Below are 24,187 nucleotides of genomic sequence, written 5' to 3' on the forward strand. Positions count from 1 at the left end.
TTCTTCTAAGTGAATTTTGTTGTTGTCTTCACATGCCTCTGGTGGTTTAGGTTCCTCCAGCTTCTCCTTGAGCTGTGACGATTGCTGTTTGCCTTGTTCATCATTCAGTGGGGTTTTCGGATGCGTTGGTGGTGCCTCAGTGCTTGTTTCCTCTGCCAGCATCTCATTATGATCATTGCTTGGTTCTTTATTTTCTTGGTCAGCTTCTTGGGAGAGTTTGAAGACATTGAAGCTGAGTTGTTCATCATTGATCCTCAATAATAGCTCCCCTCGCTCCACATCTATGAGTGCTCTGGCTGTAGCTAGGAATGTTCTTTCCAATATGATTGGGTGAGTGTCACTCTCTTCCATGTCCAAGATGACAAAGTCTGTTGGGAGGTAGTATTTCCCAACCTTTAACAACACATTTTTTACCACCCCTATTGCTTGTTTTTGAGTTTTGTCAGCCAGCCTGATGACCACATCTGTGAGCAATATCTCATTGATCTGCAGTCTCTTCACCAGGGCTAAGGGCATTAAGTTGATGCTTGCTCCCAAATCGCAGAGTGCTCTATCAAACATTGTTTCTCCTATGGCACAGGGGACATGAAAACTCCCTGGATCTTTTTTTTTTCGTAGGTAACTGTGGTTGAATGAGGGCACTACACCCCTTGTTCATCACTATAGTCTGGCCTCCCTTGAGTGAGCTTTTCCTAGGAAGCAGCTCCTTCATATACTTGATATATGCAGGCATTTGTTGGATAGTCTTGATGAATGGTATGTTCACATGCAAAGATGCAAACAAGTCAAGAAATCTTGAGTATATTCTCTTCTCCACAGCACCATTGAGCAGTTGGGGAAAAGGTGCATGGAGTCTCAACAGCTCCTGTTTTGAGATTTCTGGTTCTTGGTAATCTTTTTCCACCTCCTCTACTAAGGTATCTTCAGGTTGTTCTGACAGCTTGCTTGGCTTGTCCTCAATCTCCTTATCACTTATAGTGACCATCTTGCAATCTTCCCATCTTACTTTCTTTGTTTCACCTCTCGGATTCTTTTCTGTATCACTTGGGAATCCATCTGTGGGTTTGGGAATTTGCTCAGAGAGATATCCTACTTGAGATTCCAACCTCTTGATTGTGTCTCCCTGGTTCTTGAAACTGGCTCGCACTTCCTCCTTGAACACCTTGTTGTCTTGGATATCCTTGCATATGTCTTCAAGTAGATTTTCAATCCTTGAGATTCTTTCATCAAGTGATGATAAGTCAAGCTGAGAAGGGTTGTTCTGGCCTTGATATGAATGTGGAGAGGTGTTGTTATTGGGATGTTGATATGGTCTAGAGGTGAAGTATTGGTGGGCTGCATTGTTTGGATTTGGGCGCCTTTGATCAAGGCTTTGGTCTTGTTGATTTCCCCACCCAAAGTTTGGGTGATTTCTCCATCCAGGGTTGTAATTCTTGGAGTAAGGATCATGGTTCTGCCTAGGTGAATTCCCAATGTAGTTGGCTTGCTCCTGACTATCCTCTGCTTCTTCATTCACTCCTTCTTGGGTTGTTGATGAAGTGGAGATTGCTGCCACTTGGTTCATCTCCATATTCTTGGTGAGGTCAGCCAGCTGCTGGGTAATGAGCTTGTTTTGGGCCAGCAGAGCATAGAAGTATTCGTTCTCTGCTACTGTTTCAATGACATCGATGGCTTCCTCAATAGTCTTCTTCTTGTTCAAAGATCCTCCGGATGAATGGTCTACGGCCTTCTTTGACTCATAAGACAGCCCTTCATAGAAAATGTGCAGCAGCACCCATTCGTTGAACATGTCAGGTGGACACCTCCTTGTTAGGTCTTTAAACCTCTCCCATGCTTCATATAGAGTCTCACCATCTTGTTGCCTGAAAGTTTAGACCTCAGCTCTCAGCCTATTGATTCGTTGAGGAGGGTAAAATCTTGCTAAGAATTTGTTCACCACGTCTTCCCAAGTTGTCAAGCTTTCCCTTGGAAAATATTCCAGCCACTTGGCTGCCTTATCCCTGAGTGAGAATGGAAATAAAAGCAGTCTATAGGTGTCAGGATGAACACCATTAGACTTCACTGTGTCACATATTCTCAGGAAGGTGGTTAAATGTTGATTTGGGTCCTCTTGGACACTTCCTCCGAACGAACAGTTGTTCTGCACAAGGGTGATGAGCTGTGGCTTCAGTTCAAAATTGTTGGCATGGATGGTTGGCTTTTGAATGCTACTTCCACAGTTTCCTGGGTTTGGATTGATATAAGAGCCTAAAACTCTTCTATCCTCCCCAGTATGATTTGCTCGACCTCTTCCGCCATGGTTTTGAGCCTCTTCTTCATGATGGTTTTCCATGTTTTCTTCCATGTTTGGTTCAAAGTATTCCTCAAAGTGTTCCTCCTCTTCTTCAGCACCAACAACACGTTTGTCTCTTGCCTTCCTCCTTAGTCTAAGGAAGGTTCTCTCAGGTTCAGAATCAAAGGAAGTTGAAGCCCCGCTTCTACTCCCTGTCATACAACCAACAAGTACAAGCAAAGAGAATAGGTGCAGAAAGTATATCTGTCAGAATTACTGTTAGTGTGAGTGAGGCAATATATCAAACAGTTAGTGGGTTAGTGAGATGAAATGTAAATAACAGAAAAAAAAAAGTAGGGGGAAGGGAAGAAATTAACTAAAACAGGAAGTAAATAACTCAAATAGAAATTTAAATCAAACAAAAATAAAATGATCAATCTAGTTATCCTCCAATCTAATCATTGTTGATGCACAATCAATCCCCAGCAATGGCGCCATAAACTTGATGCATGGAAAACTTGTCTCATAACAAATTTCCTTCGGCAAGTGTACCGAATTTGTCGTCAAGTAAAAACTCACAATAGAGTGAGGTCGAATCCCACAAGGATTGATTGATCAAGCAACTTTAATTAGAGGAATGTTCTAGTTGAGCGAATTAGAAATTGAGTTGAGAATTGCAGAAAGTTAAATGCGGGAAAGTAAATGACAGAAAGTAAATTGCAGAATCTTAAATGGGAATGGGGGAATTGCTCATAAATGTAAATGACAGAAATTAAAGAGAATGGGTAAGATCAGAAATGGGGAGTTCATTGGGCTTAGGAGACGTTGCATTCTTCGGATCAATCTCATTTACATCTCTTCCTCAATCAATGCACTCATTGATCTCCTTGGCAATCTTAAGTGATTGAATTACAATTTCTTATAATTCAATCTCTCAAATCTTGATCAATAGCCAATTCCTTGGTCAATTGCTCATGAGAAGAGATGAAGTATGGTCACTGATTATACCACATGCATTTCCCAAATCAAGCATTGAGAGGATTATAGTCACATATCCATCCAAACCCAATTTGGTCCAGCATGAGAAAGCATTTCTAGCTTGATCTCTTCATTCCTCTTCCAAGGTTCAGAAGAGATCTAAGTATGAATAGTTTCTTTTCCAAGATAACTACCCAATTGGATGAAGATCGAAAGCTTTCAAGTAAAATCAAGAGAAAAGATAGAAGAAGAATAATGAAAACTAGTATTGATCCATCAAATTAAACAGAGCTCCTTAACCCAATGAAAGGGATTTAGTTGTTCATAGCTCTGGAAAATGAAAACAAAGATGGAGAATACATGATGAAAACTAGAAGAGCAGAGAAAGTAAAATACAGAAAGTAGTTCTATGCTATTTTTCCAACTCCCAGCAACTCCCAAAATAATTCAAAGCTACTCCTATATATACTACTCTTCTCATCTTCTAGTTGGCTCTTCAAGTCTTGGGCCTTTGGATCTTGAGTTTGAAGCAGTTCTTTTCTTCAATTGGGCTTGGCTTTACTTGCAGAGAGAAAGTGTGAAGTGGGCAGAGACTTTAGCTCAGGGCGTTAGGGGTGTTAACGTTTAGTGAAAATACGAGTTCGAGAACGTTAGTGACAATCAACTTTCTCACTAACGTTCCTTAGTAAAAGCCACGTTAACTTCAACGTTAGTGGCACAAACGTTGCCACTAACGTTGCCTCTAGGTCCTTCGCACACGTTATTGGGGCTTAACTTTCCCAATAATGTTGAAAAGCCCCCCTTGCTCCTACGTTAGAGCCCACGTTAACTTAGTTAACGTGGCTCTTTAACGTGGGCTTGTCATCCTTCGAGAACGTTAGTGACATTCAACATTGTCACTAACATTCCAATGTGCCCCCATGTCTCACGTTAGAGTCCATGTTAATTTAGTTAACGTGGCTCTTTAACGTGGCATTGCTTAGCCATCCCCAACGTTAGTGACAATGTTGAGTGTCACTAACGTTGGCTCATCTTTTACTCATCCACATTAGCTTCCACGTTAACTAAGTTAACGTGGGAGTTAACGTGGCTCATAGTGGCTTGTGTGGCTCCTTCCAACGTTAGTGACAATGTTAAGTGTTACTAATGTTGGCCATCACCTTCTTCTTTCACGTTAGCCTCCACGTTAACTTAGTTAACGTGGAAGTCAACGTGGCTCCTTGGGGTTGTGTGGTTGCTTCCAACGTTAGAGACAATGTTGGGTGTCACTAACGTTGTCGACCACCCTTGCCTCTTCACGTTAGCTCCCACGTTAACCAAGTTAACGTGGGAGTTAACGTGGCATTGTGCACTTAGGCCAACGTTAGTGACAATGTTGAATGTCACTAACGTTTGCTTCCTTTTCCCCTTTTAACGTTAGAGGCCACATTTACTAAGTTAACGTGGACTCTAACGTGGCCACTTATGAGCATTGGCCAACGTTAGTGATAATGTTAAGTGTCACTAACGTTGGCTCAAATTTTCTTCTTCACATTAGAGTTCACTTTAACTTAGTTAACGTGACTCTTAACGTGGGTAATGATGGCTTCGAGAGCGTTATTGGCAGTCACTTTTCTCATTAACTTTGCAAGTTACCTCCCATTCCTTGCTTCCTTTGGTCTTGAAATCAGGCAATAGAGTGCATCAAAGTTCTAGTCCAAGTCATGGGTAATGCAGCTTACAATTTGTCACTAAACTCATGCAAAATCCTCATGAAATCATGTAAAATGCACAATGTATGCTTGAATCCAGGTGTAAGTGAATATCTACCCAAAACTAGCTTATTTCCTAAGAAAATGCATGAAACTACCCTAAAAACAGTAAAGAAAAGGTCAGTGAAACTGGCCAAAATGCACTGGCATCACGCACCAAAGCAGAATTGAGCGCAGCGCTCAAATTGTGCACTGAGCGCTCTGCTGGAAGGGGAACCAAGCCACCCCTGATCCACTTATTCAAGGCCAAATCCAAATCAACAAAAGCCCACTCCAAGTTTTGATGACTAAAAATAGAAATTGTATAAATAGGAGCAATTTTGATTTGAGAAAGGACTTTTACTTCACACTTTTCTTTTACTTTTCTTTTTCTCTTGCAATTTTATTTTGGGAATTGGGGATTAGATCTAAGTTTTCTTTCTGTTTGTTCTTTCTTATGAAACTTCATTTTCTATTTTGGGTTTTGAATTCAGATTGGAGAACTCCACTGAAATTCATCATCTGAGAATCATCTTTTGCTTTTCCTATTTTATAGTTCTAAGAATTGGAAATTGGATCTGAATCTTCTTTTCTATTTTCATTTTACTTCTTCTGTAACTTCTTCTTTACTTTTTGGTCAAGAGAGTAATTGAGATCTAGATTTGCTTTCTATTTTTGTTACTTCACTGAATTTGTCAATTTCTCTTTAGAATTTCAGAGTTGATCTAAGTTCTCTTGCTGTTTTGATTCTTCTGCAATTTTCCATTTCTGTTTTGCTACTGAGATCCTGATCTGAATCTCTTCATCTCATAGTTCTCTGATTTACCTCAATTTACATTTTCCAGCTCAATTTTGAATCCCAGTACCCAAATCCTTTTATTATTCATGCAATTTAAGTTTCCTAGCAATTTAGATTCAGCAATTTAAGTTTCTTGCACTTTAAGTTTCAGTCATTTACCTTTCTTGCAATTTATGTTTCAGCTCTTTTACTTGCACTTTAATTTTTTGCAATTTATTTCTTCTGCACTTTAAGACTCAACCAGTTTTCATTCTACACTTTAGTTTACTTGCAATTTTACTTCTATTAATCAAGTTTCACTCAAATCATCAAATATTCACTTAACTAAATTCATCACCATATGCTCAATCCATCAATCTCTGTGGGATTGACCTCACTCTTGTGAGTTATTACTACTTGATGCGATCCAGTACACTTGCCGGTGAGTTTTTGTGGAATCGATTTTTCCTCATCAAGTTTTTGGCGCCGTTGCCGAAGATTGATATAGATTGACAATGATTAATTAGGGTGATAATCTAGATTAAGCATTTTTCTTTATTTTTTTCAAGCACACTAACTGTTTGAGATTTTGTTTCATCTAACCTTAACCACAATCTATCAGTAGAGTGTTCTGTTTTAGTTTTCTGATTTTGTGTGTGTTTTATGTCAGGAGGAAGAAGAGGTGAATCCACCTCCTTTGATTCTGAACCAGAGAGGACACTTTTAAGAAGAAGAAGAGAGGCAAGAAAGAAGGGAGTTATTGGAGAAGAGGAATCAGAAGAAGAGGATCAAGAGATGGAGGATAACATCCCAAATCACCCTGATGGTGTGGCCAACAACAATGGCCAGCCTCAGAGAAGATTCTTAGCTTCCTACACTATCCCCAACCCAAGGAATTGTGGGAGCAGTATCCTAACACCAAATGTCCATGCCAATAACTTCGAACTCAAACCTCAATTGATTACCCTGGTTCAAAATAATTCTCAGTATGGAGGAAGTGCTGCTAAATCTCCAAACCATCTCTCTGTGTTTTTGAGAATCTGTGACACTGTCAAAACCAATGGAGTCAACCCTGACATCTATAAACTCTTGTTATTCCCATTTTCACTGAGAGACAAAGCCACACATTGGTTAGAAACCTTCCCTAAAGAGAGCATCACCAGTTGGGATGATTTGGTTAGCAAATTCCTAGCCAAATTCTATCCACCCCAAAGAGTCTGATGAGCGGATAATTTATACCCTTTTTGACATTTTTTTACATAGTTTTTAGTATGTTTTAGTCACTTTTTATTATAATTTTATTATTTTTTATTCAAAAATCACATTTCTGGACTTTACTATGAGTTTGTGTGTTTTTCTATGATTTCAGGTATTTTCTGGCTGAAATTGAGGGACCTGAGCAAAAATCTAATTCAGAGGCTGAAAAAGGACTGCAGATGCTATTGGATTCTGACCCTCCTGCACTCGAAATGGATTTTCTGGAGCTACAAAAGCCCAATTGGTGCTATCTCATTTGCGTTGGAAAGTAGACATCTTGGGCTTTCCAGAAATGTGTAATAGTCCATACTTTGCCTGAGATTTTATGGCCCAAACTGGCGTTCAAACACCCACCAAAGACCCTTTTCTGGAGTAAAACACTGAAACTGGCACCAGAACTAGAGTTAAACGCCCAAACTGGTACCCAAGCTAGCGTTTAACTCCAAGAGTGGCCTATGCATGTGAAAGCTTCAATGCTCAGTCCAAGCACATACCAAGTGGGCCCCGGAAGTGGATTTCTGCGCTATCTGCACTTAGTTATTCATTTTCTGTAATCCCTAGTAACTAGTTTAGTATAAATAGCACTTTTTACTATTGTATTAGGGGATTATGATATTATCATCCTTGGACTTGGAGGCTGGCCACACGGCCATGCCTAGACTATTTTCTCTTATGTATTTTCTACAGTGGAGTTTCTACACCTCATAGATTAAGGTGTGGAGCTCTGTTGTTCTTCATGAATTAATGCAAGTATTATTATTTTTCCTTCAATTCACGCCTACTTCTTCTCTAAGATATACTCTTGTACTTAATTCAGTTAAGTCAGAATGAAGGGGTGACCCGTGACAATCACCCACTATCTTCGTTACTCGCTTAACCAAGATCCGCGTGCCTGACAACCACAAAGCGGTCTACATGATGTTCAACGTAGTCATTGGACGACAGCCGGAGTATATTTGACGTTAGGATTTTCGCCAGTAAAGAATGTCATAAAAACAGTCGCGTTGTAGATATAGTCTCTAAACCAACAAAAATCCCTTCGTACAAACGTTTTGGTTGTCACAAGTAACAAACCCCTTTTAAAATTGATAACCGAGTATTTAACCTCGGGTCGTCTTCTCAAGGAATTGCAGGGAGGTATGTTCTTATTATTGGTTATGAAGATTGTAAATTGGGGGTTTTGGAAGTAAGGAAGCAGTATGTTGCACAAAAAGAATAAAATAAAATAGTAATAATAAAATAAACTCTTGGCAAGGTATGAAGACTGGAGGTCCTATCCCAGCTATCCTTATCAATTGTAATGAGAATTGGATTTTTTCTCCCACTTTATTAACCTCTAACTATGAAGGTAAGTTAAGTGGATGAATTAATTCTTGAAGAATTCCAATTCTCAATCAACAATGAGTTTGATAACTCAAGAGTCACCAATTATTTAACCAAAGCCAAAAGGGGAGAAATTCTACTTGAATGAAAATAATTTGGATAAATCGAGAACTTTAATAAATTAAAGAAAGCAATCATAAGTCTGGAATACCTCAATTAACTCTAATAAAGACATCAAATGTAACATGGAAGAGTTCATAAATTAAATTGGAAAAATAAATAAAAATAAAGAACCTGGGATTGAGAGTCACTCCTAAAACTAAGAGAAATCCTAAATCCTAATCCTAAGAGAGAGGGGAGAACCTCTCTCTCTAAAAACTACATCTACTCCTAAAATGGTGAATATGAGAGCCTCCCTATGAATGGATGCAATCCCCCACTTTATAGCCTCTAATCTGTGTTTTCTGGGCCGCAAACTGGGTCGAAAACAGCCCGGAAATCGCTGGAGAAGAATTCAAACACGCTGATTTCCGTCACTGCGACGCGGCCGCATGGATCACACGGTCGCGTCGCCTAGCATCAGGGAACTATAGCATATTATATATCAAATCAAAGCCCCGGACTTTAGTTTTCCAACGCAACTAGAACCGCGTCGTTTGGACCTCTGTACCTAAAGTTATAGCCGTTTGAGTGCAAAGAGGTCAGGCTGGACAGCTTAGCAATTTCTCCAACTTATTGTATTCCTTCCACTTTTGCATGCTTCCTTTCCATCTTCCAAGCCATTCCTGCCTTATAATATCTGAAAACACTTAACACACATATCAAGGCATCTAATGGTAATAAGAGAGGATTAATAATAAGCAAATATAAGATCAAAGAAGCATGTTTTAAATCAAAACACATAATTAGGAAGGAAATATAAAACCATGCAAATAGTATGAATAAGTGGGTAAAGAGTTAGTAAAAACTACTCAATTGAGTACAAGATAAACCATAAAATAGTGGTTTATTAACCTCCCCACACTTAAACATTAGCATGTCCTCATGCTAAGCTCAAGAGAAGCTATAAAGAAATGAAGAGGAATGGTAGAATGTATGAAATGCAACCTATGAATGCAACTACATGCAAAATGTTTCTACCTACTTAGTTAAAAGTAAACAAATCCTTCAAGAAGAAATATAAACTGGATTTCACTAATTTAAATTATGAAAATGAAGTACAAATAGACTTGCAAGAAGAAAATAGCTCATGAAAGCAGGGAACAAGGAATTGAGCATCGAACCCTCACTGGTAGTGTATACACTCTAATCACTCAAGTGTTTAAGGTTCGATTCTCTCAATTCTCTACTAACCTTGCTTTCTAAGGCTTGCTCTTCATCTAACAATCAACAAAAATTTAATGCACAGATACACATATCAAGAGGTCTTTTAAGGGTTGTAATGGGGTTAGGGTCAAGATAGGATTGTATTTGGCCAAGTGGACTAAAATCTGAATCCTTAATTAACTTAAACTTTTCACCTAACTTTAGACAATCTATGTAATCACAATACAAAATCTAACTACCCATCAACCATGTTTTCCACATTATTCATGCAATCTAATTCTAAGTATCGTACATATGCATTGCTTTCACCACTTACTTTGGGACATTTTGTTCCCTTTCTCTTATTTGCACTTTTTCTTTTCTTTTTCTCTCTCTCTTTTTTTTTGTATATGTATATATTTTTTCTTTTTCTTTTGTTTTTCTCAATGCATATGATTAATTTATTGAATGCATGAACATGTCCTAAACATTTCTTTCACATCATGTAAAAATTTTAACATACTCAATTCTCAAACCAAATATTTCCAAACCAAATTTTCCGCACTTAAATCATAAGCACTCTCACTAGTCTAAGCTAACTAAGGATTCAAATTAAGGACATTATTGTTTTCCGCTTAGAGTTAATGATGTGCTAAAGTAAAGAACAAAGGGGTAAAAAATGGGCTCAAAATTGGTTTGCAATGGATAATGAAAAGGTTAAGGCCATATGGGTATGTAAGCTAAGTGAAACAAAGGCCTCAATCATATAAGTGCATGTATACAACAAACCATGGAAATATAGAATTAAGCAAGACAAAGATCACAATTTTAGAGAGAAAAATACACACTAAAAATAAAATATTGGTTGATAAAATGCAACCAATTCAAATAGGCTCAAAAATCTCACAGGTTTTGTGTGTTCGAGCTCTAAACATGTTCCAGTATAATATCTCTTCAAACAAGTGTAACATTAAATTTTATTCAAATTAGTGAAATTCTCTAAAAATTTTCTTGAAAAAGAAAATATTACTTCAACCAAGTGGTAAAATATGCAAGAAAATCAAATAATCATGCAATCAAACATGCAAATGCAATAATTAACAAGGAAAATAAAATATTGGTGTTTGAGAAGAAAATACTAACCCATGGAGATCGGTATCGACCTCCCCACACTTAAAGATTGCACCGTCCTCGGTGCATGCTGAGATGTGCAGGTGGACGGGTTGCTCCAACTGACGCTTGTAGATGGAGTTGCCTTAGTTGGAGATCTCTTGGTTCCATTCCTTGCTGGTGTCTTGTCAGTGGCCTTCTCTTTTTCTTTCTTGGTACCCATGTCTAAGGAAGAAGAAAAAAGGAAGAGTGTAAAATATAGAAAACTAAGACTGGAAGGGAGGAAATTCCAAGTGATAAGGAATGCCAAAGGAAAGATGATAGCCCAACTACATGGTAGCTACAACATGTAGGAAGGACAACAATAAAGATCAAAAAGGGGCAATTCAAAATAATAAGATGCAAGAGGATAAAAACATGCAAATAATAGGCATGAGAAGCATAGCTCAAGCATCAAGTAATAAATGTGCTAAATTAAAGAGCATGTGTAATGATGACAATTGTGAATGATAATCCCAAATACATTGGGTGTGCAAGTTAAAATAGGGATGAAAATAATGTAATCCAAATGTATATGAGAGCCATAAGTAAATGTCAATTGTCAAATCTCTTCTCCGAGTAGCCACGTGCTCAAATGAAATAAGGCATTTATCCAAATAAAACTCCAACACCAATTAGAATAATGCAATGAATGAAATATGCAAATAAATGAAGTAAAATAAAATGAGAGGGAAAAAGGATGAGAAGAAAAAAGAAAGTGAGAAAGGAGAGAGAAGGAAGAAATTAGGATTAGAAAAGAGAAGATAAGAAAATTGGCACTAATCTGGATATGTTGTGCGACGCTAGCGACGCGGTCGCGTGGATGGCGCGGTCGTGTGGTGCGCGATAAGGTTGGGTGACGCGGACGCGTGGGGCACGCGATCGCGTGACTCGATTTGTGCTAGTGGCGCAAGTGCAGCCTCGCGGTCGCACAACTCTCTGTTCAAAACTCAGTATTGCCAAAATCCAGGGTGACGGGGTCGCGTGGTCGACGCGATCGCTCGGGTGGCCTTATTTCCAATATGACGTGAACGCGTGGGTGACGCGTTCGCGTGGTAGGGCTTGTGCTACTAGCACGGGTCCAGCCCAATTCCAGTATAACTCTCTGCCATACACCCTTTTTATGCCGATTTCAGGTCACGCGGCCGCGTGGGAGGCCATTATTCCCATATGACGCGGTCGCGTGGGGTGATTTGTGCCATTGGCACGCCTCCAGCGCTGCTGCTGCGAAACTCTCTGTTCATATTAATATTGTCTCCCATCTCCTTTTGACGCGGACGCGTCGCTGATGCGGTCGCGTCGCGTGCTCGCTTTTTTTTTTTGTAATCTGAAAAATGCAGAGTGTTAATATGAATGTGATGCAAAACTTCAGGTTCAATATAATAAAATAAAATAAAACTAGAAAACAAATAAAACTAAATAAAAATGAAAAAGGAACGATTATACCATAGTGGGTTGTCTCCCACCTAGCACTTTTAGTTAAAGTCCTTAAGTTGGACATTTGGCGAGCTTCCTGTTATGGTGACTTGTGCTTGAACTCATCCAGGAATCTTCACCAATGTTTGTGATTCCAGTGTCCTCCGGGGTCCCAAACTAAGCATGTAAAGCCCTTAAGAAGCTTCAAACAGATTCTTAGGCTCCCAGGGTGACAAATGCCAGAACAGATTCCAGGATCCCAAACTTTACTTTTACACCCATTTTTGTCTCGATCTGCATTTTTCCAGCCGGGTGAAAGGTGATCTGAATTCTCATTGCAGCGACCAAACAGCTTCCTAGACCCATTCAGTTGAGCTTTATACCAACCCTTGCGTTTGAACTTAAAGCTTCCAACCATGATGAACCTTGCAGGACAATTCTTACCACTGGCCATCTTCCTCTTACTCTTAATATCACAAAGAGCTCTAAGTTGACCATCCGTCTCCAGTAGCCCATATTCAAGTGGGATTAGAAAGCTATGGGATATGAATTTTACCCACTTGAATGTTGTGAAGGATGATGGCAACTTAGGGGGAGGGGTTTTTAATGAAATTGCAAGCTCCACTCCCTTGTGCTCTTTTCTGATAACTACCACCTCTTTGCAAGCTTCTTCAATTTCAACCTCTTCTTCTTGGTAGCTTTCTTCCAATTCAATCTCCTCTTCATTGCTATCCAAGGGCATAGGAGGCTGTGCTTCTTCTTGTTGAATCTCCATCACTTGATCAACCTCTTCCAAGTCTTCAACTGTGATATGCCTTGGAGATTGTACACCCTCCTCAGCATCAAATTCAACCATCTTGGAAAGAGGTTCTATGACTGGACTTTCCTATGGAGGTTCTGCATCTCCTAAGTCTTCAACCAACTCTTCTTCTTGAACAATGACAGCTTCTTCTACTTGTTCTAGTACGAATTCATTCTCTGTCTTGTCCACTGAGGTTTCTGGTATCTCCTTCATGCTACGCTCTTCACTAGACTGTCCACATGGGGCTGTGGCTGATCCTTGTGTATTTGAGCGCCTAGAAGCCCATTGAATTACTACTTGCTCCAGTTGTTGAACGGTTTCCTGAAATTTAATTACTGTTTCCCTTAGGCGAACCTCTGCTTCTCGGGTTGCCGGACTTGGACATGATACAAAAGAAAGTGGTGGTGGTTGGGAGTGATTGGATTGGAATTGGGGTGGTTCTATATATGGTTCATATGGCTCATAAGGTGGTTGGTATGGTGGTTGAGGGTTAGGGTCATATGGAGGTGAATGGTGGTAGTTGGCTTGTGAGTGTGGTAGTTCAAAGTTGTGTTGAGGAAAGGGTTCATAGGCATATGGTGGTGGTTGTTGATAGTTTACTGGAGGTGGTTGTTGCCATGAGGGTTGATCAAATCCTTGTGGCTCCTCCCATCTTTGATTGTTCCAACCTTGATGCCTGTTCTCATTGTAATTTCTTCTTCCTGCAACATTATTGTAACCAGACTCATAGCCAAAGGGGTGAGAGTTCATAGTAGTAAATAAAAATTAAAAATAAAAATAAAAAATAAATTTAAATTAAAAGGTTATTTAAATTTTGAAATTGAAAATTAAATTTTTGAAATTTTGAATTTTAAATTTTTGAAATTTGAATTTTTGAAAATTTTTTAAATTTGAATTTTTAAAAAAATTTTAAATTTGAATTTTGAAATTTGACTTTTGAAATAAGATAAGATAAGATAAAAATTTTAAAATAAAAATCAATAACCTCTTAATTTAATAAAAATAAAATAAAAACAAATCAAAAAGCAAATATTTATAATAACCAATAATAAGGCACACGTTTGCAATTCTCCGGCAACGGCGCCATTTTGACGTTAGAATTTTTGCCAGTAAAGAATGTCATAAAAACAGTCGCATTGTAGATATAGACTCTAAACCAACGAAAATCCCTTCGTACAAACGTTTTGGTTGTCACAAGTAACAAACCCCTTTTAAAATTGATAACCGAGTATTTAACCTCGGGTCGTCTTCTCAAGGAATTGCAGAGAGGTATGTTCTTATTATTGGTTATGAAGATTGTAAATTGGGGGTTTTGGAAGTAAGGAAGCAGTATGTTGTACAAAAAGAATAAAATAAAATAGTAATAATAAAATAAACTCTTCGCAAGGTATGAAGACTGGAGGTCCTATCCCAGTTATCCTTATCAATTGTAATGAGAATTGGATTTTTTCTCCCGCTTTATTAACCTCTAACTATGAAGGTAAGTTAAGTGGATGAATTAATTCTTGAAGAATTCCAATTCTCAATCAACAATGAGTTTGATAACTCAAGAGTCACCAATTATTTAACCAAAGCCAAAAGGGGAGAAATTCTACTTGAATGAAAATAATTTGGATAAATCGAGAACTTTAATAAATTAAAGAAAGCAATCATAAGTCTGGAATACCTCAATTAACTATAATAAAGACATCAAATGTAACATGGAAGAGTTCATAAATTAAATTAGAAAAATAAATAAAAATAAAGAACCTGGGATTGAGAGTCACTCCTAAAACTAAGAGAAATCCTAAATCCTAATCCTAAGAGAGAGGGGAGAACCTCTCTCTCTAAAAACTACATCTACTCCTAAAATGGTGAATATGAGAGCCTCCCTATGAATGGATGCAATCCCCAACTTTATAGCCTCTAATCTGTGTTTTCTGGGTCGCGAACTGGGTCGAAAACAGCCCGAAAATCGCTGGAGAAGAATTCAAACACGCTGATTTCCGTCACTGCGACGCGGCCGCATGGATCATGCGGTCGCGTCGCCTAGCGTCAGGGAACTATAGCATATTATATATCAAATCGAAGCCCCGGACGTTAGCTTTCCAACGCAACTGGAACCGCGTCGTTTGGACCTCTGTAGCTAAAGTTATAGCTGTTTGAGTGCGAAGAGGTCAGGCTAGACAGCTTAGCAATTTCTCCAACTTCTTGTATTCCTTCCACTTTTGCATGCTTCCTTTCCATCCTCCAAGCCATTCCTGCCTTATAATATCTGAAAACACTTAACACACATATCAAGGCATCTAATGGTAATAAGAGAGGATTAATAATAAGCAAATATAAGATCAAAGAAACATGTTTTCAATCAAAACACATAATTTGGAAGGAAATATAAAACCATGCAAATAGTATGAATAAGTGGGTAAAGAGTTAATAAAAACCACTCAATTGAGTACAAGATAAACCATAAAATAGTGGTTTATCAATATTCTCTTGGGTCTCTAATACACAGACCGAGTCCGTGAGATTAGGATCTTCGTGGGATAGGCTAGAACCATTGGCAGCCATTCCTGAGATCCGAAAAGTCAAAACCTTGTCTGTAGTATTCTGAGTAGGATCTGGGAAGGGATGACTGTGACGAACTTCAAACTTACGGATGTTGGGTGCAGTGACAGTGTGCAAAAGGATAAGGGTCCTATTCCGACGCTAGTGAGAACCGACAGATGATTAGTCGTGCGGTAGCTGTACCTGGTATTTTTCATCCGAGAGGAGAAATCTGACGGTTGATTAGCCGTGAAAAGATCGTACCTGGTATTTTTCATCCGAGAGGATCATACAGCTTGCCATGGAAGGGAGCACGCATGGTTGGAAAAAGACAATAGGAAAGCAGAGGTTTAGAAGCAACAAAGCATCTCCAAACGCTTATCTGAAATTCCCACCAATGAATCACATAAGTATCTTATTTTATTTTATGTTTTATTTATCTTTTAATTATCTAAACCTCATAACCATTTGAATCCGCATGACTGAGATTTACAAGATGACCATAACTTGCTTCAAGCTGACAATCTCCGTGGGATCGACCCTTACTCATGTAAGGTATTACTTGGACGACCCAGTGCACTACTTGGTTAGTTGTGCGGAATTGTGAAAAGTTTGAATAACAATTTCGTGCACCAAGTTTTTGGCGCCGTTGCCGGGGATTGTTCGAGTTTGGACAACTGACGGTTCATCTTGTTGCTTAGATTAGGTAATTTTGTTTTTATGTTTAAGCCTTTTATTTTTAATTTCGAAAAATAAAAAAAAAAGTGTGTTTTCGAAAATCATCATTCAAAAATTTTAAGAATGAATTCTAGAGTTTCATGAGATATGTTGAAGCCTGGCTGGCTGTTAAGCCATGTTTAATCTTTTGGATTGAGGTTTCCACTTATCTTTGCAGGATTCCTATCTATTTGGTTGTTGTATGTAATGCTCTGCTAAAGCTTGGCTGGCCATTTGGCCATGTCTAATTCTTTTGACCGAAGCTTTAGACTAACATTGCACGAATCCTGGAATTCTTATTAAAAATTTTGAATTTCTTTATTCTCTTTTTCCAAAATAATTTTCGAAAAATACAAAAAAATAATAATAAAATCATAAAACCAAAAAAAAATATTTTTATGTTTCTTGTTTGAGTCTTGTGTCAAATTTTAAATTTGGTGTCAATTGCATGTTTTTTATTTTTCTTAAAATTTTCGAAAATTCATGCATTGTGTTCTTCTTTGATCTTCAAGTTGTTCTTGATGATTTTTCTTGTTTGATCTTTAATTTTTCTTATTTTGTGTTTTTTGTTGTTTTTCATATGCATCTTCGAATTCATAGTGTCTGAACATTAAAAATTTTTAAGTTTGGTGTCTTGCATGTGTTTCTCTTAAAAACTTTCAAAAATATGTTTTTGATGTTCATCATGATCTTCAAAGTGTTCTTGGTGTTCATCTTGACATTCAAAGTGTTCTTGCATGCATTATTTGTTTTGATATTAAATTCTTATGTCATGTGTCTTTTTGCTGTTTTTCTCTTTCTTCCTTAATTCAAAAAAATCAAAAATAATATCTTTCCCTTATTTTACTCATAAATTTCGAAATTTTGGGTTGACTTAGTCAAAAAAATTTCAAATTTTAGTTGTTTCTTGTTAGTCAAGTCAAAATTTCAAATTAAAAATTTTATCTTTTCAAATCTTTTTTCAAAATCAAATCTTTTTCATTTTTCTTTCATGTTTTTCGAAAATTCTACAAAATAAATTTTCAAAATTTTTTTCTTATTTTTATTTCATATTTTCGAAAACTTTACTAATAATTAATGTTTTGATTCAAAAATTTCAAGTTTGTTACTTTCCTGTTAATAAATGTTCAATCTTTAAATTCTAGAATCATATCTTTTAGTTTCTTGTTAGTCAAGTCATCAACTTTAATTTTAAAAATCAAATCTTTTTAAATTTTAATCATATCTTTTTCAAAATTTAATTTCAAAATCTTTTCTAACTTCTTATTTATTTTCAAATCTTTTTCAATTAACTACTTGACTTTTTCTTTGATTTTAAAAGTTTACTATTTCATATCTTTTTCAAAACCACCTAACTACTTTTTCACTTCTAATTTTCGAAAATCACTAACCACTTTTTCAAAATTCTTTTTAATTAACTAATTGTTTTAAATTCTAATTTTATTCTATTTCTTTTAATAATTTCGAATTCTAACTTAATTAATTAAAATAAAAACAAAAAGATTTTTTCTTTTCTTTTAATTAATATTCGAATTCTCTCCCTCATCTCTTTCTATTTATTTATTTATTTACTAACACTTCTCTTCTACTCATAATTCAAACCCTCTCCGTCTCTCTGTGTTTGAATTCCTCTTATTCCCTCTCTACCTCATTCTTCTATTCTTCCATTCTTTTACTCACATAAAGGAATCTCTATACTGTGACATAGAGGATTTCTCTTCTTTTCTGTTTTATTCTTTTTCATATGAGCAGGAACAAGGATAAAGAAATTCTTATTGAAGCTGATCCTGAACCTGAAAGGACTCTGAAGAGGAAGCTAACAGAAGCTAAAGTACAAAACTCTGGAGAGAACCTAACAGAAATTTTCGAAAAAGAAGAAGACATGGCAGTCGAAAATAACAACAATGGTGGAGATGCAAGGAAGATGCTTGGTGACTTTACTGCACCAACTTCTGACTTCTATGGAAGAAGAATCTCAATTCCTGCAATTGGAGCAAACAACTTTGAGCTTAAGCCTCAATTACTTTCTCTAATGCAGCAGAATTGCAAGTTTCATGGACTTCTATTGGAAGATCCTCATCAGTTCTTAGCTGAATTCTTGCAAATTTGTGACACTGTTAAGACCAATAGGGTTAATCTCGAAGTCTACAGACTTATGTTTTTCCCCTTTGCTGTAAGAGACAGAGCTAGGATATGGTTGGACTCACAACCTAAATAAAGCCTGAACTCTTGGGAAAAGTTGGTCAATGCTTTCTTGGCCAAATTCTTTTCACCTCAAAAGTTGAGCAAGCTTAGAGTGAAAGTCCAAACCTTCAGACAGAAGGAAGGTGAATCCCTCTATGAAGCTTGGAAAAGATACAAGCAATTGATCAGAAGGTGTCCTTCTGACATGCTTTTAGAATGGAGCATCTTATGTATATTCTATGATGGTCTGTCTGAATTCTCCAAGATGTCATTGGACCACTCTGCTGGTGGATCTCTTCATCTGAAGAAAATGCCTACAGAAGCCCAGGAACTCATTGAAATGGTTGCAAATAACCAGTTCATGTACACTTCTGAAAGAAATCCTATGAATAATGGGATAACTCAGAAGAAAGGAGTTCTTGAGATTGATACTCTGAATGCCATATTGGCTCAGAATAAAATATTGACTCAGCAAGTCAATATGATTTCTCAAAATCTGACTGGAATACAAGCTACATCCGGCAGTACTAAAGAAGCTTCCTTTGAAGAAGAAGCTTATGACCCTGAAAATATTGCAATGGAAGAGGTGAATTATATGGGAGAATCCTATGAAAACACCTATAATCCTTCAAGGAGAAATCATCAAAATCTCTCATGGAAGGATCAACAGAAGCCTCATCAAGGCTTTAATAATAATAATGGTGGGAGAAATAGGTTTGGCAATAGCAAGTCTTTTTCATCATCTTTTGAGCAGCAGACAGAGAATTCTAAGCAGAACTTCTCTGACTTAGCAGCCATAGTCTCTGATCTATCTAAGACCACTCTCAGTTTCATGACTGAAACAAGGTCCTCCATCAGAAATTTGGAGGCACAAGTAGGTCGACTGAGTAAAAGAGTTACTGAAATTTCTCCTAGTACTCTCCCAAGAAATACAGAAGAGAATCCAAAGAGAGAGTGCTAGGCCATCAATATAACCAAAGAGGCCGAACCTATAAAGGAGGAAGAGGCAGTGATTTTCAGTGAGGAAGACCTCAATGGACGTCCACTGACCACTAAGGAGTTACCTATTGAGGAACCAAAGGAATCTGAAGCTCATATAGAGACCATAGAGATTCCACTGAACTTACTGTTGCCATTCATGGGCTCTGATGAGTATTTCTCTTCTGAAGAGGATGAAGATATTGTTGAAGAGCAAGTTGCTCAGTATCTAGGAGCAATCATGAAGCTGAATACCAAGTTATATGGTAATGAGACTTGGGAGGATGAACCTCAATTGCTCATCAATGAACTGAATGCATTGGTTCAACAGAAATTACCTCAGAAGAAACCGAATCCCGAAAAGTTCTTAATACCCTGTACCATAGGCACCATGACCTTTGAGAAGGCTCTGTGTGATCTGGGGTCAGGAATAAACCTCATGTCACTCTCTGTAATTGAGAAACTGGGGATCTTTGAGGTACAAGTTGCAAAAATCTCACTAGAGATGGCAGACAAATCAATGAAACAGGCTTATGGACTTATAGAGGATGTCTTAGTGAAAGTTGAAGACTTGTACATTCCTGCTGACTTCATAATCCTAGACACTGGGAAGGATGAGGATGAATCCATCATCTTTGGAAGACCCTTCCTAGCCACAGCAAGAGCTGTGATTGATGTGAATAGAGGAGAGTTAGTCCTTCAATTGAATGAGGACTACCTTGTGTTTAAGGCTCAAGGATCTTCCTCTCTAACCATGAAGAGGAAGCAAGAAAAACTTCTCTCAATACAGAGTAAAACAGAGCCCCTACACTCAACTTCTAAGTTTGGTGTTGGGAGGCCACCATTAAGCTCTGAGTCTCTGTGAAGCACTCTAAAAGCTCACCGTTAAGCTATTGACATTAAAGAAGCGCTTATTGGGAGGCAACCCAATGTTATTTAATTATATTTATTTATTTATATTCCATTGTCATTTTATGTTTTCTTTAGGTAGATGATCATGTGAAGTCATAAAAACAACTGCAGAATTAAAGCAAAATCAAAAACAGCATAAAAAACAGCACACTCTGGAGGACAGGCTTACTGGCATTTAAACGCTAGTAAGGATAGCAGAATGGGTGTTTAACGCCCAGTCTGGCAGCATTCTGGGCATTAAACGCCAGAAATGGCAGGCAGACCTCAGCAATTTCAGAAGTAGAATGTACCTCACCGACGCCTCAGATGCAGTCCGTTGCAAAGCTTTTCCAACAACTCTCACAAAGACAGCAATCAGATGGTTCGACAACCTACCTCCAAAGTCCATCTCAAGCTTTGATGATCTAGTCAAAAAGTTCCTGGCCAGATTCTCCATCCAAAAAGACAAAGCTAAGTACGCCCCCAGTCTACTAGGAATCAAGCAAGGAGATCGGAAAAGTCTTCGCAACTACATGGAGAGATTCAACAAAACATGCCTAGACATACAAAGTTTACCAACAGAGGCCGCCATCATGGGCCTCATCAATGGTCTACGAGAGGGACCTTTCAGTCAATCTATATCAAAGAAATACCCCACATCCCTGGACGAAGTGCAAGAACTGGCGGAGAAGTATATCAACATGGAAGAAAACTCTCGGCTATGAGAAACCTCAAAATCCGGATTCTCCTACCGAGATAAAGATAAAGAGCCCAAAAAGAAGGAAGACCAACATGGGAAAAAAATTAAAAAATATCATAATTACATCCCCCTTCGGGTGTCTCTTGTGGATGTGTACAAAGAAGTCTGCCACACAGAAAAAATATCCCCAGCTCGACCACTCAAAGGCAAAAGAGGAGGAGGAAACCGAAACAAGTATTGCGAATACCATCGTGTCCGTGGACATTCCACCAACGAATGCTTCGATCTAAAGAACATCATAGAAAAGTTAGTAAGAGAAGGAAAACTAGATCGGTATTTGGCCACCCGAGACGATGAGCAAAGAAAAAGGAGGAGGGATGAAGAGGCCGGGCGAACCGAGCGATCACCTCGTACACCAGAAAGACATGTTTGTATGATACACGGAGGATTTGCAGGAGGAGGAATCTCCAAATCATCCCGCAAAAGATATCTTAAAGAAGTATATCATGTCGAAGGAAAGGAAGAAGCACCCGACATCCCTGCAATTACGTTCACCAAGGAAGATGCATCTGGTATCATCTCGGGACACGACGATCCCATGGTCATCACCATCATACTGGAAAATGCCAATCTCCACCGCACATTAATAGACCAAGGGAGCTCCGCCGACATCTTATTCAAAACTGCCTTCGACAAGCTCGACTTAGAAGAAAAAGAGCTTAAAGCATACCCAAACAGCCTGTTCGGACTGGGAGATACCCCGATACATCCATTGGGATATGTGCCACTACATACAACCTTCGGAAAAGGAAACCAATCTAGAACACTCAAAATAGACTACATCGTGGTCGACGTGAGTTCAACCTACAATGCCTTAATAGGACGGACAACCTTAAATCAACTTGGTGCAATAGTCTCAATTCCGCATCTATGCATGAAATTTCCAACTGCAGAAGGGATAGCTACAATAAAAATAGATCAAAAGATGGCACGCCGCTGTTATAACGAAAGCCTAAACCTCAGAGGCAGAGGAGAAGAATTCCATACAATTGAGCTTGGTGGAGTTCAGAGACGAGAAGAACTTCGTCCACAGCCCGAAGGTGAAGTAGAGAAAGTCCAGATCGGAGACACCTCGGACAAAACAACTAATATTGGCACGATCCTACGAGGAGGCGCAAAAGAATCACTGATTCTGTTCTTACGAGATAATGTCGATCTCTTTGTATGGAAACCTGCAGACATGCGAGGCATAGACCCCAAACTAATGTGCCACAAGTTGGCGGTCTATCCAGGATCTTGGCCAATACAGCAGAGACGAAGAAAACTTGGGCCAAAACGATCTCAAGCTGTGGAAGAACAGGTACAAGGGCTACTGGAGGCAGGATTCATAAGAGAAGTCAAGTACCTACTATGGCTAGCCAACGTCGTCTTGGTGAAAAAATCTAATGGGAAGTGACGAATGTGCACCGATTACACCGATCTCAACAATGCCTGCCCAAAAGATCCTTATCCACTCCCAAGTATCGACGCACTGGTGGATGCTGATGCGCATAAACTTGTTATGCTACGATTTAGGAAATTACACGATCGGCAAAATTCCTTCCGGCAAGTGCACCGGTTATCGTCAAGTAAAAACTCACAATAGAGTGAGGTCGAATCCCACAAGGATTGGTTGAATGAGCAATTCGGATTAGAAGTATGTTCTAGTTGAGCGGAATCAAGATTTAGATGAGAATTGCGGAATGTAAAATTGGCGGGAAAAGTAAATGACAAGAAATTGAAATGGCGGAATCTTAAGTTGCATGAATTAAAGAGCAAAAGCTAAATTGCTGAAATTAAAAGGGAATGGGGGTGATTGCATGAATTGAGTTGCAGAATGTAAAGAGAAAGTGGAAATCAGAAATGGGGAATTCATTGGGTTATAGGAGATATTGAGATCTCCGAATCAAAACATGTTTATCTCTTCCTCAAGCAATGCATTCATTGAATTTTGCTTGGCAATCTTATATGATTGGATCCCAATCCCTTGGCTCACCAATTCTCTCTAAAAACGAACAAATTCCCAATCCCTTGGTTTAAGTGTTCATAAGAAGAGATGATGCTCGATCACTGATTATACCACACAGTTTCATGAACCACAATTTGGTAGGATTACATGTCACAATATCCATCCAAACCCCAATCCAATTCACTGTGAGAAAGCTTCTCTAGCATGAATCCTCCATTCCTTTCCCAAGGTTCCGAAGGATTCCAATTATGGGTAGTTTCTTTCCCAAGACAACTACCCAATGGAATTAGATCGAGAAGCTTTCTAACAAAATTCAAGAGAAAAGATTGAAGAAGAAGATAAACTATTATTGATTCATTGAATTACAATAGAGCTCCCTAACCCAATGAAAGGGGGTTTAGTGAGTCATAGCTCTGAATTCAATTACAAAGATATGAAAACTAGCTAAAAGTGAAAGTCCAGGTCCTTCCTAACTTCAATTCTATCCTATTTATACACTTTCTATATTGAGCTTCTGTTGTGTTTCTTGGGCTTTGAGGCCTCTCCATGCTTTCCTTTTGCCTTGGGTTTATGATCCATAATCTTGATGAGGCTGTTGATCCAAATTCTGTAACATTCATTGAGCCAACTTAGTGATAATCAAATAATGACACATGACTCAATAAATTGAAATTTCAGACTCATCAATCCTTCAGGCCCAATCCCATAAACCATGATATTCAATTGGGTTTCATACCAGAGTAAGTTTAAGTTAATGTTTGTGCTCAAATACTAACTTAAACCGCAATATTTTTGGCCCAGAAACCTTTTCCAAGAGTGGCGTTTAAGTTGCAGTTTAAGCTTAAACTGCAGCTTAAACGCCAGACACTTCCAGTGATGCTTTTGTGGAAGCACGTTTAAGCTTCAGTTTAAGGTTAAACTGAAGCTTAAACGTGTTCGACTAAGTTACCCTCCAGGGCTGCCTTCTTCCATTTCCACGTTTAAGCTTCAGTTTAAGGTTAAACTGGAGCTTAAACGTGGAGATAGAAAGGGCAGCCCTGGAGGTCGAACACGTTTAAGCTCCAGTTTAAGGTTAAACTGGAGCTTAAACGTGGAAATGGAAGAAGGCATCCTGGAGGTCGAACACGTTTAAGCTCCAGTTTAAGGTTAAACTGGAGCTTAAACGTGGAAGCT

At 38.3% G+C, this 24,187-nt stretch overlaps 1 non-coding gene across 1 annotated transcript; it reads left to right on the forward strand.

Annotated features, from left to right (window-relative positions):
• The first annotated feature begins 1,787 nt into the window (after positions 1–1,787).
• On the forward strand, positions 1,788–1,891 carry LOC112740048 (small nucleolar RNA R71). Its single transcript, XR_003170983.1, has one exon. It is a non-coding gene; the product is annotated as a small nucleolar RNA R71 (small nucleolar RNA).
• The last annotated feature ends 22,296 nt before the right edge of the window (positions 1,892–24,187 follow it).

The sequence above is a fragment of the Arachis hypogaea genome, chromosome 13 (genome assembly GCF_003086295.3).
Source record: "Arachis hypogaea cultivar Tifrunner chromosome 13, arahy.Tifrunner.gnm2.J5K5, whole genome shotgun sequence".
NCBI lineage: Eukaryota > Viridiplantae > Streptophyta > Magnoliopsida > Fabales > Fabaceae > Arachis > Arachis hypogaea.